The 16,959-nt window shown below is 46.4% G+C and overlaps 1 protein-coding gene across 5 annotated transcripts in view; it reads right to left on the bottom strand.

The window, feature by feature from the left end:
• BAZ2A (bromodomain adjacent to zinc finger domain 2A) overlaps window positions 1–11,578 on the bottom strand; it is an 867,588-nt gene extending 856,010 nt beyond the window's left edge. Inside the window, exons 1-2 of one of the 5 annotated variants that reach the window (XM_069230685.1) lie at window positions 11,348–11,578; window positions 6,166–6,342 (exon numbers count right to left, since the gene is read on the bottom strand). The gene's annotated coding sequence lies outside the window, so the exon portion shown is untranslated. The remainder of the gene's footprint in view (window positions 1–6,165; window positions 6,343–11,347) is intronic. The other 4 variants (XM_069230688.1, XM_069230689.1, XM_069230687.1 and 1 more) reach the window with 4 other exon arrangements.
• Between the last annotated feature and the right edge of the window lie 5,381 nt (window positions 11,579–16,959).

The raw sequence follows: 16,959 nt of genomic DNA, 5'->3' as shown, positions 1-16,959 counted from the left end.
GACTGGGTGCAACCTTTATACCCTGCCTCTAGGACCAGGGCACTGTGACAGATGGGGTTTGGGTCCAGCTTTCATGACTGGGTGCAACCTTTATACCCTGCCCCTAGGACCAGGGTGCTGGACAGTGGGATGATATCAGAGGACTGGGAAGTTAAATGAGGAACTCGTCAGGGTTGCCCGCTGTCCCCAATACTGTTTGCCTTGGCGTTTGAGCCTCTACCGGTGAGGCTCCGCAGAGACATCGGCACCTTCGGTGTAACAGTGGGAGACTCAGTGCACTTCACATCACTGTAGGAGGATGACATTCTATTTTACTTACAATGGCCTGCAGTCACTGGGCCACTCCTGTTGTCACCACTGGAAGAATTTGAAGCCGTGGGGTGCAGATCAATTGGTACAAATAACTACTATTCCTGCTAGGGGCGTTACAGAATACTCCGGACAGCAATCTACCTAATCTGGAGTTGCAATGGGAGACAGTGTTCCAGTATTTGGGCATCATGGTAGCCCACACATCAGATGGGCAGCAACGGTATAGCACTGATCCACTCCTGCAGAGGTCAACACAGTTTTGGAACATACTGCCACTATCAGTGGCAAGGAGGACAAAAGTCGCAAAAATTATGTGCCTGCCCAGACACTTGTGTATAATTCAGAGCTCTCTATACACGTTGTTAAGTGACTTTTTAAAGACAATGGATGGTATCATGATTTCACTGGCATGGGTGGGGACAAGAAGCATAGAAGCACTGCCACTACACGTTGGGCGTCGGTAGAAGATAACCAGGAGAAGAGGTTGCTGCTCAGCACATAAGGTACCCTTTCACTGATGATTTACTCATGGGTAGGTAGAGTGTTCAGACCCATATTCCATATATGATTCGTTGGTCACGTAGGAGAGGGTGATATGCAGGGTGATGAAGAAACCGCCATTTGCTCTAGACCTTGTCATGTGGATGCTTAGGCTGCTTAACCTCATCAGTACGGTTTTGTCCGTTACAAGGTGGAGGGCGGGAGATGTGAAACGCTGGGAGACATATACCCAGAGGAGCAATTCCTTACCTTTATCGAAGCTCAGGAAGCTTTCCTTATGGGAGGCGGTCAATTGTTCCAATGTACTAAGATAGCGAATATTGCATGGGAAATCTGGACAGAATTCTCAGCGACACTACGACAGGCAGCAATGTTGTAGGTGATGTTAAAAGTGGGGACGACAAGACAACTGGTGTCACTGCTTTATATCACCCTTAAGAGTGACAGAGTGAGGGTTGAAGCCAAAACCAGGAGGGCCTGGGGCAAGGACGTTGAAGCCCCTTCACAGACACAGAGTGGGAAATGGCTTATTCGTTAGTGAAGGAGGTCTCATGTAATACTAGATTCAGACTGACACACTTTATGTCCATCGCACGTATTTGACACTGAAAGCTGCATTGGATGTACAGGGGCAGGAGCGGAAATTGTCCAAGATGCAGATTGGCTAACGCTTTCTTTCTACATTTAGCCTGGACATGTCGAGCGATGCATGCCTTTTGACTGGCAGTGATCCCACTGCTACACGTGTTAGCAGGCCTCCCAATAGAGACAGAACCATTACCCTGTCTTCTAGGGGTCGTAAAGCAGGCAAGAGGAAGGAATATGCCATGGAAGTTTCAAAAGTTGGCATTAGTCCTGGTAAAAAGGCGAGTCACACTTTGCTGGTTAGGTGACAGAGCTCTTTAGGTCACACTGTGGTACAAGGATATGACAAAGTGGGTGACTGCAGAGGAAGTACACATGAAAGCCAGCAAAAGGGAAGGGAATGAATGAAGGGAAAGAGTGAGTTGCCGCAACATTGATGTGGAATGCAATTGTGCCTGCGAGACTGTGTGACGTTAGATAAGAACCCTGGCACATTCACGACTTTATGATAAGAAACAAAAACAGGGACACTCCGCCAAAAGGGAAGGCAGGCGATCAAACCTAACATGGTTTACTGGATTATTAATTTGGCAAATGTGTGAACACTGAGCTATTATAGTTCAATCGCTGTATTGCTTATTGCCAGTATGCATTTAGAAGTACTTATGAAAATGATCAATAAAATGTTTTTTTTTTGTTTTTTTTAAAAAGATTTTAAAGTGAGCACCTGCTCATGAGGGCACTTTAGTTCTCAATTTTTACACTCCTCCTTTTTTTGCATATCCAGAGGTAAACGTATTATAAAGTGGTCTGTGTATGTCACCTATGCAGCAAGTCCTTCCTCCAAGATACCATATTAACAAATGCTGGACTCTTGCACCTCTGCAGTGTCAGAGCTGGGACATCCCGCTGAACTAGTCTGCTCCAAACTTCCCAACTTCCCTGTTTGGTTTACATCTCTTTTTGATTAAGCTGTTTGTCTGCATCAGCCCTCTGGTGAGCAAAAAAAGATGGACATTTGGTGTCCTGCAGAAGCTCACTCCAAGATGAAAGACAAACATTTATAATGAGGGATAATCCTGTGTTCAGCCACTCTACTTTGCTGGGCCTTACCGCATTGGACCAGTGCTGCGAGACCCATGACAGCGGAGCCAGAGGAGTAAAAAGGGCACCACTGGCATAGCGCAAGTTAGGTAAATTGATCACTCTCACCCCTTTTCAACTCTGTTCACTCACAGTAACAGCCATAATATGGGTAAATTGGTACCATAAGACTCCTAAGCTCCAGCGCCACTGCACCTGAAGGACTACTGACGGCTACACCTGAGAGGGGTCTCAATCCCTGGGCCTTGCAGATGGTCATGTGTTGCGAGGCCCAGTAGAAGGCCCCCTTCCTTCAGGCCTCACAGGATGATGGCTGGGATGCCCAGGAGAGGGTTGCCAGAGACGCAGCCAAGGTGCCCTGTGCCATGATACAAGCAAGGCAATTATCCCTCCTCCCACATATACTGTCTAGACTGTAAAATACAGCCTTAATTTAGGTGCATTGGGCTCATATCTTGAGGCCCCAACTGCACTTGCTAACCTACTGACAAGAACATCCCTCAGAGGCACCTCTTCTCCTAGCACATGCAGCCATAGTTCAGTGCTGCAAGAGCTAAGGAGTATTAGCCTCTCCTGGGTCTCGTAGATTTAGGTCATGGCTGCAAGGTCCATAGGACGGGGGCACTGGAGCAATGGGTCCTGATGCAAACAAAACTAATTGGCTCCCGTCCACTTGCTGGTCAGTAAAACACAGCTATTATTTGGATGAACTGGGTCCCTAATATCCCAGAGCCCTGGTGCCACTACATCACTATTGATAGCTACATCCCTTCAAGGGGTCTCACTCCACGGGCCATGGTCTAGCGCTGCAAATTCTGTAGGGTGGGAGGGGTGCCTCCCCTGCTGCGACTTCCAGTGCTAACCATGGCTGCAAGGCCCACAGTAGGGAGGGCCCCTCACAACTGCAACATGGCTGTGAGGACCATGGAAGGGAGGCAGGTAGCACAGCAATGGCGCCATGTACTCTAGTACAATCTTAAAGCATCCCCAGCCCATTCACTGGCTTCACAGTAAAATACAGCCATAATGTTGGTACATTGGTAACAAAACAACCTTGGTACCACTGCAATGATGCACTTCTAGTGGCTATTCTACTGATACAGGCCAACGCAAATGGCAGTGGAACAGCACTGTAAGATGTAAGGAAGGGGTCTCCACCCCAGAGTGTCCTCCACCTTAAGCAATCATGGTTTAACACCCAGGAGAGGAAAGGGGAGTCATCTTCCCCTGATCTCTCGTATGTGATCTAGCACTGCTAAGCCCAGGGAACGAGAGCCCCCCTCCCTGGAATTTGCCATGAGGAAGAGCTGCAAGGCCCAGGGGGTAGGTCCCTTCCCCCGATCTATCGGCCCTAATACAGTGCCGCAAGGCCGAGAGGAGGAAGGCCAAGTCCCCTGTGCCTCGCAGCTATGTTGTAGTGCTGCAAGGCCCAGGAAGGGACGCCCCTTTCCTTGGGCATTGCAGCTGTGACTCAGCAGAGTGATGTCCAGCTATGGCCTACTGCTGAGACCCATGGAAGGGTGGACCTCAAAGCCATGGTCTAGTGCTGTGAGACCCAGGGGAGGAGCCCCACTGCCCTAGGCCTCACAGCCATGGTCTAGCACTGCACTGCCAAGGAGAGGGGAAACAGCCTCAACTTGGTCTCTGAGCTACAAGCACTGTGAGGGCCAGCAACAGCCATGGGCTCGAGCCATTATTCAGCTTTACTAGGCCCAGGGGATGGGGCCCAATTCCCCTGACTCTCAAAGTCATTATCCAATGCCGTCAAGACCAGAGGCAATACTGCAAGGTCTATGGGAGGGTAGCCTGCTACCCTGGGTCTCATAGCTATTGACTACCACTCCGAGGAACAAGGGAGGGGGTACCACTTCCCTTGGGCCTCACCGCCATGATCCAATGCTGTGAGACACATAGCCAAGTCTGTGAGGCCCAAGGGAGGGAGACATACTCTCCTGGGCCTTGCAGCCATGGGCTAGTGCTAGTCATCCTCCTCAGCTTGAATCAGGGGGCCCTTTTTTCACCCCACCCTTTGCTCGACCTCACAGCAGTGGATCACAGTTGCAGAGCCTAGAGGAAGGGTTGCCTATCCCCTGGATCTCACAGCACTAAACCATGGCTGTGGGAGCCGTCCCCTGGGCCTCACTGCTATGACCTAACATTGTGAGGACCATGGAATGAGGAGGGCTTTTCTCTCTCCCTCTGCTGAGGCCAACAGTGCTTGGTCATAGCTGTGAGGCCTGGAGGGGGGGGGCATTTTCCCTGGCCTCATAGCTACGCCCCTGTGAAGTCTGCATAAGAGAAGGATAAAGGAGATGTAATTTATGGCACAATGGGGTACAGCTCCCTAAGCTTAGCACAGGGCCCTGGGCAGATGCCCAAAATGCCCATGCTAAGCTGCAGCCCTACAGTCTCTTGCTGTGCAACACACATTTGTGCACAGTGGTTGGTTGTTCACCTCTCACATAAGTACTGTCTTTTTTTTTTTTAAATAACCTGTCCTCACATACAAAACATTGCCACTTTTTTTTTACTAGACAGTTCCGCAGCAAGCCCCACAAGCACTTTGCAGATGGATCTCGTTGAAAAAAAGGAGGGACCAAAACCAGGTTTCTGCCAGCAGTATATTTACTCTGGTGTTGCAAGATTTATTTAGAGTCAGTCCTTGCCCTCACAGACCTAGCTAAAGAACAAAATGATTTATAAATATATTGGAGTCAAAACTTACATCTTAACATCATCCACCCAGTGAACAAATGCTCAGAATTGTCCCCAAGTGGACATTTAAGGATCAACAAGGCACCTAAATAATTAAAATCATGTGCTTTTCACCTAGTATCTTTCTTCCAACGCTCACATCCCCTCCTACACACTTCTGTTTTCCCTCAGTATTTTAACACAAGTAAAGGGTAGCATAAAGGACTATGTAAATCATCAACAAAGCAATTGTGTTCCCTTCTTAATTATCACAACTTCCCTTTTTTCTGTTTTCATTGCTCTCTCTGTCTTTTCCTCTTCTGTTCACTTTCAGTACTCTGAATCGGCCAAAGCTCTGGACAAGCAACTAACATGACACAGCCCTGTTGGCCTTCTTCATTATCCACTCAGCGCTTTTAAGCAGCCTTAGGGTTTCACTAAAGAGCAACCAATAATCCACATGTTCCTACTTCCCCTTCAACTGTTCTGTTGTTAGATCTCAGACCACCCACAAGACATCTGCAGTGCTTGCATTAACCAAGATTCCATAATGTAGAAGAGTATATTCCCCACCACTTTAACACAAGTTTATTTTTCCTTTGAGAATACATTATTTTATATACTGTCACTTGAACGTGAAAGACCAGCAAAATAGTTATATATGTTGATAGCTTTAGTCGTGTTTGCAGACTCCTTAGGCACAGTAGGGACCCCAACCTTCCAGGGACCCTCAATCCTTGAAGGAGACTCCATCCAGCCCAAGGTCAATTAATATCTGTGAGATATGGGAGACTCCCGGGCCCCGCATCACATTTTACAGGGGTGGGGTTGCATGGCATCATTCTGCGTTACACCACTGACTCAGAATCACAGCTTCCATATTTTTAGGGCTCAGCTACACAGCTCATGCTCTGTCTCTTAGAGACTGTTGTACTCTTACAGTGGGCTTAGAGCCCGCCCGCTGCTTACCATTTGTTAGGTTGATGGCCACTCGTCATTACAGACTCATAATTGGGCACTGCAGGCCTGGCATTATTTCCGATCCGGTCTGTGGAGCAGGGGCCAAGCACTGGTTGATTCCACTTAAACAGTGCCCATTTGCTGCTCCCAGCGTTATTAAGGTACTTCTTTTTACCTTCTAGGGCCCTGCAAAAAGAAGGTGTGTGACTGGTAAAAACATGTCCAGCAGGACAAACAAAAACTACAAAGTTTTATTTTCTATAGTTAATTTGTTTTCTTTTATTCTGCCAAGTCTTCTGTTCTCACTTTGCACTCTTTTTTTTTTTTTTTTGCTCATGGGCACTGTTCTCAAAAGATGACAAGGTTCTTGTTCTAAATGCTGCAAAGCAACACTAACAGACTCATTATGAGTCTGGCGGTCCTGGGGCTGCCAGACTGGGGGTGGAGGTCAGACCACCGCTAAAGCAGCGGTCCGGCCTCCACAGTTCGACCCTGATGGAGCCCCCATGCTCCAACCACCAGGTTACTGCTATTCGACAGTCTGGCGAGGGGATTACGATCCCCCTCTCCGCCGGCTGTTGCCTGGCGGTCCAACCGCCATGCCAAGGTTGGTTGGTGCCGGGGGCCCCCATGGACAGCCCTGTCGCACTTTTCACTGCCCGAATTAAGGGCAGTGAAAAGCACGACAGGTGCTGTTGCACCCGACACACCGCAACATTGCTGCCAGTCGATTACGAGCCGGCATTATTGTTGTGGTGTGTTTTCCGCCAGCTTAGCGGAAAATTCATAAAAGGGCCTGAAGAGTTTGGCCTAACTCAAAATTAGGCCCTGATTCTTTAATATGTACAATTTGCTAAATTATTCTTTATCACATCATGCAGTGACCCCAATCCACCCACTCCAATTCACCACACTCAATCCAATCCACCCCCCACAATCCACTCTGATCATCCCAACCCACACCACTCCAATCCAAAATAATCTGCCTCGCTCCAATCCAAACAACCTGCCCCGCCCCAATCCAAAACAACCTTCCCCACTCCATTCTGACCCATACAATCCACCTCATTTCAATCAAATCCACCACAACCAAATCCACCCCACCCCAATCCAATTAACCTTAATCTATCCCACTCCACCTTAATCTACTCCACTCCAATCCAGTCCATGCCAAACTACCGTAATCCAACCCACTCCACACTAATTCACCCCACTCCAAATGTCCAACCCACTCCAATCCAGTCCACCCCAATAAGATCCAACCTACTCCAATACAGTCCAATCCACCCCACTCCAAACCACTCTGATCCAATCTTTCCCACTCCAGTTCACCCAACTCTACTCTAGTTCAACCCCACCCCATATCACCCCAATCCAACCCACCCCACTCCAATCCACCCCACTCTACCCCAATCCAATCCATTTAGTCCAATAAATCCAATCCTCCCAACACCAATCCATCCCACTCCAATTTAACCCAGTCCACTCAATCCACCACACTCTACTCCAGTCCAATCCACCCCACTACCACAATCCACTCCAACCCATTCCACCCTTTTCCATCTCACTCCATGCTACACCTCTCAACTCTGCAACACTGCACTCTACAGCACGCTCTGCCACTGAACTCTACTCAACCCTGTGACACTCTATCCCCCCACTCCACAACACTGTATTCCAACATATCAACTCTAGGACATTACTTCCCGACTCCACTCTATGGCACTTCACGCCACGCCCTTTTAGCTATGCTGAACAGCAAACACACTGGTGTACAAAATGGCAAAACACAGTGTCAAGCCAATAACTCATATAGGCGGACCTATTGGCTTTGCCAATGCTTGTAAAATGTAAACAATTCAACAGCTATAGATGACTGAGCTCTACGGAGGAGCGGGATGGGGGGGTGGACTGGGGACTGGAACGTTTTGCCAACCTACTAAGCTACCCATCGTCCAGTTCTCCGGCCCTATGCAGAGTGAGTTTCACTAGACCAGGCAGACAAAGGAGAAAAGAAAGTTGGAGGGCGGCCTCACCTACGACAGACCATGTCATCTCACCTCACCACAGGGCTGGATTCACGTCACCCGAGGCACCTGTTACTTCCATTGCCGTCAGCTCCACACCCAACAAAAGGTAAAATGATGCTAATATAAAAAACACACACACAAGTGGCCTCTGCAGGCGTTCCAGCTGCCGAGGCACCGTGCCTTTACTTTACGGCCCAGATCAACCGTCCCAGCAGGGAAACCGAGGCTCCGACTTTGAAATGCTTACGAAATAAATAATTTAACAACGAAAGCCAGCAGGCGTCTCGCGTCGCTGAAGCAAATAAAAAATATCTATATTGTAATCGCACGCACTGGTTTCAAATGTCGCCAAGCAAATGGAAGATTTAAGGCGGGTCGCATCTCTAACCCTTTATATGATGTCGAAAGTCAAACAAATTTATGAAATCCGCTAGTGCACAGCTTCCATCTTTTAAACTAAGGCCTATTTACGTTTTTCCCATCACAACAAAATGGGGCTTTTAATCGCAATAAGAACTCTAAACAAACACCTCTCGTGGCTCCCTTGAGGCGCAATTTCGCCGTTGTGAAATCTGAACCCATATCCCTGAAGCGGCAAATGAAAAGAAAAAAATAATGCTTGAAAACAGGATGTCGCAAAGAGGGGGGCGGAATGAAGAAAAAAAAAAAAAGAGATCCGCAACAGCGTGAGGACTCCCAGGATATGCAGGTGGGGGTGGGAAACAGATGAAAAAAGTCAGCTTGTCTGCAGACATTAATCAGCAGGGAACACTCAAAACAAACAATACAACAAACCAACAACCATCTACCAGGCGTACATCCATCACCAAGGCACTCTCTGTACACAGCAATCTTAATTGGTTGCTGAAAGCCATAACAATACAAAATGTCAAACTTTTTTTTTTTTTTAAACTATCACACAAAATAGACATATGTTACAAAAATGTTTTTGGTGTTACCCCTTTTGAAACCCAGAAACAAGACCATCATGTAAACTACCATCAGCAGGGAAACCTCTATAGAGGTCATTCATCAAGCAAACAACCATCATCAGCATGGTACCTTCGGTACACACCATGCAAAAAAAGTGCTCTCCTCCCAGATCATCAAACAAACAATAAATAATCACAAGAGAACACTCTACAGAACGAATGCATCAACTAAACAATCAAAAGCACGAGGTACTCCACACACATCATAAAATCATCATAAGCCGAGTACCCTAACAGGCATCAAACAAACAACCATAAGAATGTCACCCCCTTAGCCAAAATATACCTTGCCAATAAATAAAAAAATGCTCCCTCTATCAATTTGAGATAAGATCCTAACAAGGCCAACAAAGCACGACCCATGCAAATCATACATTCTGCAAACAACTACCAATGTAACCCGCTGGTACACACCACATATCACAATACCATGTGAACAAGGCACCCTGGATCGCCATTATACTAAAAAAAAAAAAAACACACAACACTTGTGAGCAAGGCATTTCTACACACATCACACAAGAGAAGCCCTCTCATCGGGAAAATTGAAATAAATCATTCACCTTATGCAAAAACAAAAGAAACCCTTGATAACCATCATAAACCATGGAAACCCCACCACCGAAACACATTTCTTGCAGATCACATCCTGTGCAAACGCCAATGCGCTGGCAACGCTCCATGCTTGCACATCTCACAACTCTTTGACAACAAGGCACTCTAAACTCACAGCATACACCACGAAGCCAACTATGAACGTTGTACCCATTTACATCAACACGACGCACAATGCCATGTACACAGCACGGTCCCTCTTCTCCTAACTGTCATCATCAATGATTCCCTCAAGTAAACCCATCTCACCGCATGTTCAAGGGACGCTCCCACACGTCACAAAGTAGCAATGACAAACGTATTGAGAACTGCTCCAAATACATTCACACTAGAAAATACAGTCCATCTAAACCTTTCTCCAAACACCTTATCCCCTTCAGGTTATTTGTCAACATGCAAAGTAAACGACATTCGACTTCCGTGTGAAACTCCGTAACAAACACAATCAAATAGAGGCTCGAAAGTCCACATCTTGCGCCAATTCTGGCACGGCTCAACACCGTTCCCTATCAGCATTTGCATTAAATCTGTATCTGCTTCCCTCGCCATCTGTCTTGCTACCCCATCGGAATAATCCACCACTGCTCAATATTTCTTTCTCTCCAATAAGTGCCATGATTCCTATTATTCTACCCCAGTATGTGCACTATCTATTCCTGCCTCCCAATGCCTGATTTGTATCCTCATCATCAAAGTCTGATGTCCTCTACATCATCAACTGTCTCACCGACATGTGACCGCTCATCCACCCTTACTGACAGATATCTGTCCTGGGCTCCTCCTCGGCAAAACAGATCGGCTTTCCTCCAATAAGTGACTGCTCGTGTCACTGTCGAATCCCCAGTAGTATTCCTCTCCAAGGTTTTACCACCTGTCAATTTACCTGCTACACCCCCTCCCCCTCCCACCACCATTACACTCACAGGTTCTGCTCACCCTACCCCCCAACTAACGTGGAACTAACTTTTTCCAAACCCACTTCAGATCTTCCAGACATTGGATTAGCCATAACGTGTGGAAAACTGTTCAAAATTAGTATAAAATAGGGAACTGGGGTTTGGACTAATGGAGGCGTGAGGGGTTTCTTCTAAGCGGCGAAATTTCACTTATGTGAATTCTAAGGGACAGACTGTTCGCCCAGAAGCATTATTACACTAACCATAATTATTGGCAGTAGTTGCGCTCAAGTTTGTCTATACACCGCAACATAACATATCACATATTTTTAAAGTCAGCTAATACACACACACTTCAGTCTAATAGCATCTGTAGTTTTACATATTTTCCTACACATCCCGACCTATCCAGTACCTTCCTCCGGGACTCTCACTACTCCCCATACCCGGTAGCCTCTGCACCCATCATCCAGAGGACCTTCTCATTGGTGGACTCCTCACCGTCCCCGTGGGTCTCTCAGTAGTGCCACACCCCCGCCCAACGGCCTCCCACCTACCTAACCTCTCTTTTGCCTCACCTGTCCCCTTGACTTCATCCCCAGACCGCTCACCTGCGGCCTTCAGGGAGCCCCGTCACTTTCTCTCTAACGGACCTCACCTGTGCTCACCTGTCGCTAACCCTCCGCAGGCCTTTCGCCTGTCTCTGCCCCGGGCTCCTCTGCTTTCACATTCTCCGCAGGGTGGAGGGAGCGGACCCGACCTGGGATCAGACCGAGACCCCGGGGCAGCAGAGCGGCGAGGGGGCGGTGCAGTACCCGAGCACCGCAGCAGGAAGTCGGTGCGAGGAGCGGGCGAGGGCTGCGGGGTCCTAGAGACGGCCCGGCGTCATAGAGAGGGAAGACGGACGTATGCACAGACGACAGAAAGGCATGGAAAGCGAGGAAAGACCACAGCAGAGAAATTAAAGCACGCTACCGGTGAAAGAACGAGCACGTGGAAATTGTGAATACTTCGATTTTTATTTTAAAGTGCTGCATGCTGCGGACAACATAATGCTCAGACTATAATACCGACTGGAAAGGGAAGCAGACATATTAACGACCGAGTAGGATGTCAAAAAGAGAATATACACTGGGAAGGAAACGCGCTGTACAGTGAAATTGGGCACACGTCCTAAAGCAACCATTGATAAAGCCAACATTTCTTGCCTTTGGGCCCTATTTCCTTTTGCAATAGTATTTTGCTATGCTGTACACCATTCCTAATACTGTGTAGCACGGCTAAGTTATATAAAAAAAAGTCAGTTGTGTCATTTTGTTGGCACCATGTATGGTGCGCCTACATAACTACATACCTACCAACTTACAAAACGTTTTCACAGTGTGAGGAGGAGGTGGGACGCTGGAGGGGACGAGGCCTGGTAACAAGAGCTAACTAAGAGGCACTCGGCCCCTCACCAAGCCCCCACTCCCTCATGAAAAAACAAAGAGCATGGGGGCTGTGGTCGATGTCCTGGGGTGTTTTCACACCTATGGACATCGGCTACTTATAGCCTCCGAGAACGAGCAGGAAACCCACTGTTTACAGTGGTATTCAGTTCATTTCCCCTGTCACTGTGTGATTTCGGCTCCTCACCTGGTAACTGCGAAGGGAGCCAAAACCGTGTGACACATGGTGGCACCATGTAAGAAGGCAGGTTTGTAACTACAAGAGCTGGACAGCCTACAGCAGATAAAGCCAGCAAATAGAAAGCCAGAAAATGTGAGTTACAAATCACAAAGCCAATGGTAGGCAACGGGTAGGATGCATTCATAAATTAACCTTCTTAATGTCCCCAAGATGTCTTCAGCAGTTTAGGCTGTGACCTAAAAGGTGTTATGACGCTTTTAGAATTGACCACTTCAGAGAACTTTTATATTTTGAAAGTAAAGAAAATAAAAAAGCTCTGATGCAGCCATAATGCTTTTTTTTGTGGCGGAGAGGGGCAATGGTGGTTAGAGGTACAAGCAGAGGGAGGGGAAGAAAGCAACAATGGGAAAAGCAGATTCAAGATGAACAGGGGCACTCTGTGAATTCCTTTCTCCCCTTCCCAAGTCTGTCTGAGCCAGACTGGAGTTAATGTTCAGGCCCACAGGTCCTAAACCGTCTGACAGGTTTGCTTCGAGACACAACAGCCTTTAAAATATCCTTTTAAGTACTTTAAGGTGTCTCGGGATAATGTACTCCTCTCGGGGCACATCAGTATCACGACAACCCTTGTGGAACATGTGCCTGCTCTCCTCCACACGCACAGATATACACACCCAGGTGAACAAACGCACACATGCATAATGAACACCGCACATAGATATTCACACGTAGAGACACATTTACAGAGATGTCCATACACGCACATTAATTCAGACACATATATCCACATGCACACACAAAGGCACACATAGATAAACACATAGGCACACACACAGGAACACACATCAAAAACCCCAGAGAGAAACGTTGACACACGTAAAAAAAACACATATACACACAAAAGTATGTTTACACAAATACATGCATATTTCTGTGAATTGTTTTGTGACAAAGAATGGTGTTCTTGACAAAAGTCAAATGTTCCTTTTTTTTTTTGGGCAGGTGTATTCATGTTGCAGAATATTTTGACATGGTCCATTTTGTCCAGAAAAGAAGAACTGCCCCCCAAAACACACGACCCAGGAACATTTTTAGGGGGTGATGTCTATACGTTAGCAGAATTAATTTGCCCATAATATGAGGGACCGGGCAAGCTGTGTGGCGTTTTAGGCTGCGTACAGTCATATTGGGCAAACTAAGTACAATAGCATGAGCTGTCTTTGCATAGTATTCAGGATTGAAACTGGTCTCTCTTAAAAAAGGTACGGGATGCCCGTAGTAACGCCAGGCTGGGTACTGCACAGTAGTACTGTCTGTGCACACCTCCCCTGAATTGAGGTGTCTCATTCCCCTTCTAGCTGTTGCAGTAGTAGGGTCGGTCTGCTCAGCACAACATTTGTCCTTTTAAGTGCTGTGTACATGGCCAGCAAATGTCAACAGGGGTTGGTCACAGACCCCCCTGTAAACTGCATAACAGGCACTTCCTTCCTGTTCTCTTTGGGGTGCTGCAGAAAGAGGAGATGACTGTACTGTGGAATGACTGGTATGCCAGCCAGACAAAACCATTCTTGTGAGCGGGGTATCTGACCAAACAAGATCCCTTCGCAGGACAAGGGCACTTCTAGAAGAAGAGCTTGGGTAGTAGTTCATGCCGTTTTGCCTCAACAACTGGGAGCATGGCAAGGGATCTTGTTTATCAGGAGGGACCGGACTGGAGCTGTGCCATGGTGCCTTTCCCTGTCCCTGGGCACTGAATGGTGTGGCAGTGAAGAAGTCAGAGTAGATCTATGAAGTGACTTTCATGGCCAGTGTTGTACAATATTTGGTGTCCCAGATACTTCATGCAGCAACTGCACTGCCATTCAGTTGTGGAAAATAACCCTCAATTGTGGAGACCGTGAAAAGTAGCAGATCTCATCCCAGAGCTGTGTTACCAGACTCATTAATCCATAAAGTTACTAATTATTGTACAACACACTTTAGCTTGAATCAGCGCTCTGAAACCCATCTTGGTGAAGGTCACACTATACAAAACAAGCAAATAAATAATATTAAAATGCTTAGACTGTATATATAATCTAAAGCTTTCCCGTATCTGTTGTGTTTTACCATTGTGCAAGAAGAGAAAGGTGTAGAAGTGAGAAACACAGAACTTGAAATGTAAATTGAAGGAGATACTTAACTGAGATCTCTATTCAATGAGGGAGGGAAGGATAAAAACAATGAAAGTGAAAAAAACTACAGAAAGAGAAAAGGTAAAGGATGATGGAAAGAAAAAAAGATGTGAGAAAGCAGAAGAGATAACCGGAAACAGAAAACGTTTTGGCTTCTAAATAATGAAACGTTTTACAAAGGTTCATTAAAAGATGCTGTGGAGGTAAAGCAAGACTGGTTGTAGTTTGTTTTTTTCGGAAATGCATACAACAGGTACACTGCACACATATAATCTAAATAGCTGTGAGCAAGGATTGTTTTCAATCGTGCTCAAAATCAAAAGGCAGGCGGAGCATCTGTGTGACCAGAGAGCCTTCCGATGCCACCTTCTAGAAATCAAAGAAAAAAATAGTGTACAAGAACAAACCTAAATGCACTCAAGTGGAAGAGTACAAGTCCTGGGGGCCTGCTCCATGGGAGGGAACAAACAACAAAAAGGAGGGACAAATGGGAACAAATACCCACTTGAAAGCAATGATTTTTGAAGGATACTGAAACAAACAAGTGAAGAGCAGTGGATTGGCTGTAAGCCCACAAAGTACATACAACCATCTCAACGAGGCAGCACAAGCGCTGCCTAGGCTCGACCTAAAAAGAAGTGGGGTGGGGGAATAACCAATTTAGTCAGTATGCAAATGACATCACAGCACATGACATCACGGCGCATCACATTGCATGTGGCATCACAGGAAGTGGCAACTGCAAAATAATTTAAAAAGGGTATTCAAATGACTTTGTGGGGATGTAATAAAGTCAAAAGCTAACTTCCACATCCTAATTTCTCTTAAAAGCTTGTGAAGTAATGACAAGCTGTATGCCTTAGTTTCCCCCTCCACTGCTCTTGCACATAGTTGTGAGGCTGTAGGTTGATCACAGACAGGATTGTACTGCACAAAAGGAGAGCCAATGGCCGTTAAATCAGTCCTTTGTCTTGGCCCAGCTGGACAAGAAAATAAAAAAGCCTCTCCACTGCCACCACTTTGTTGCTCGGTGGGTGTCGGAAGATTACACCAGGACAAGTTCAGCTTACTTCACTGGGACCTAACTTCTTGGAAGGAATACAGCATCCACCCTGGGTAAATAGTGGATAGATGCCATCTACCTGCCTTTACCCCCGACTTGGCCCTGAAAATAGACTACCACTACCTTCGTGTAGAAAAAACAATATTGTGTTTTTATATATTTTATTTACACATCTGTCTTTTTTGGGTAAAATGCCTCAAACCACTCTAAGGTTGCCTCACAGTATTTTTGGGATCTAGGTATACATCAGAGGGAATGGTGATTTGCAGTATAATAATTAGCAAGAACCATGTGGTCGCTTATCGGTGTAGTTTTGCTCAGTGGGGCCCAAGACTAGACACCTGGTGCTATGCAAAATGGGGACCTACATCATTTGGGTCTCGGAGTGGGAGTTAGCCACAAGAGCCTACATCCCCTTTATTTAACCCCTTGGCCATGCCTGGCTGTAGGGTGCATGATGTGGTTATCTGCTACAACACTGGTTCTTAGCCTGTGGTCTGCGAACCCTTGGGAGTCTGCGACTGTTTAGAAAATTAAATAATATTCACAGATTAATAAAGCTTATAAAAATAAAGAAGCAAAATGAAAATGTGAAAAACGAATTAAGTTGGTATCCTCAGATTAATCTGAGAGAACAATGAAAGTGCCTCAGACAGAATACAGTATGGATAATGGTTGGCTTCAATTGAATATAGCAAAGCTACAACTTTCCCATTAAAATAAAAATTTAGATTTTTTAAACATTTGTGAATTAACTAAATTATCTCATTATTTGTTTCTGTATTTCTGTGTATTGTTTTGCGGGTCAAAACATCGAAGTTGCTTATGTTGGGGCCCCCTGCTTCCAGTAATAACTCAGTGGGAGGTCCCTAGGTTCCAATAATGTTTCACTGGGACTCCTGAGGTCAGTAATGATATAGCGGGACTCTACAGAAATCAAAAGATTGAGAAACACTGAGCTACCTCTGGCTCTAGTCCTCCTTCTTGTCATGAAACACACACAGTTTTTAAGCCTTGAACTGGGGGCACAGGTGGAGACTTTTCACTTCTCTGGCTTGGCTTTTGACTTTCACTAGACTATCCCTGTAGGCCCCCAGCTCTCTGTAGGTCGATGACTGGTGTCAAGCCATTTCCTTTCGGTAAAGTCAGCATATCTGAGCCACATCCTCCATACTCAGGGCTCCCAGAGGTAGGTGGTATAGCTCCCCAGTTCTTACTGGAGATCAACCTTCTTGAACTAGGTGACATTTCAGGTTACCACTTAGTGTCCCCATCGGCCAATATCTTGTTCTCCTGGAGTGGTGTACAAGATTAGAAATACCTTTTAAACTTTGGTTTCATCTCCGCCATGCCTCGCAGCTAACCAGGCACTTGGGTTGCCTGGCTATTGCTATTATTGTTGGT

Source organism: Pleurodeles waltl, chromosome 4_2 (assembly GCF_031143425.1).
Source record: "Pleurodeles waltl isolate 20211129_DDA chromosome 4_2, aPleWal1.hap1.20221129, whole genome shotgun sequence".
Lineage (NCBI taxonomy): Eukaryota > Metazoa > Chordata > Amphibia > Caudata > Salamandridae > Pleurodeles > Pleurodeles waltl.
Note: the sequence above shows the minus strand (reverse complement) of the source record. Positions and strands in the feature narration are given on the sequence as shown.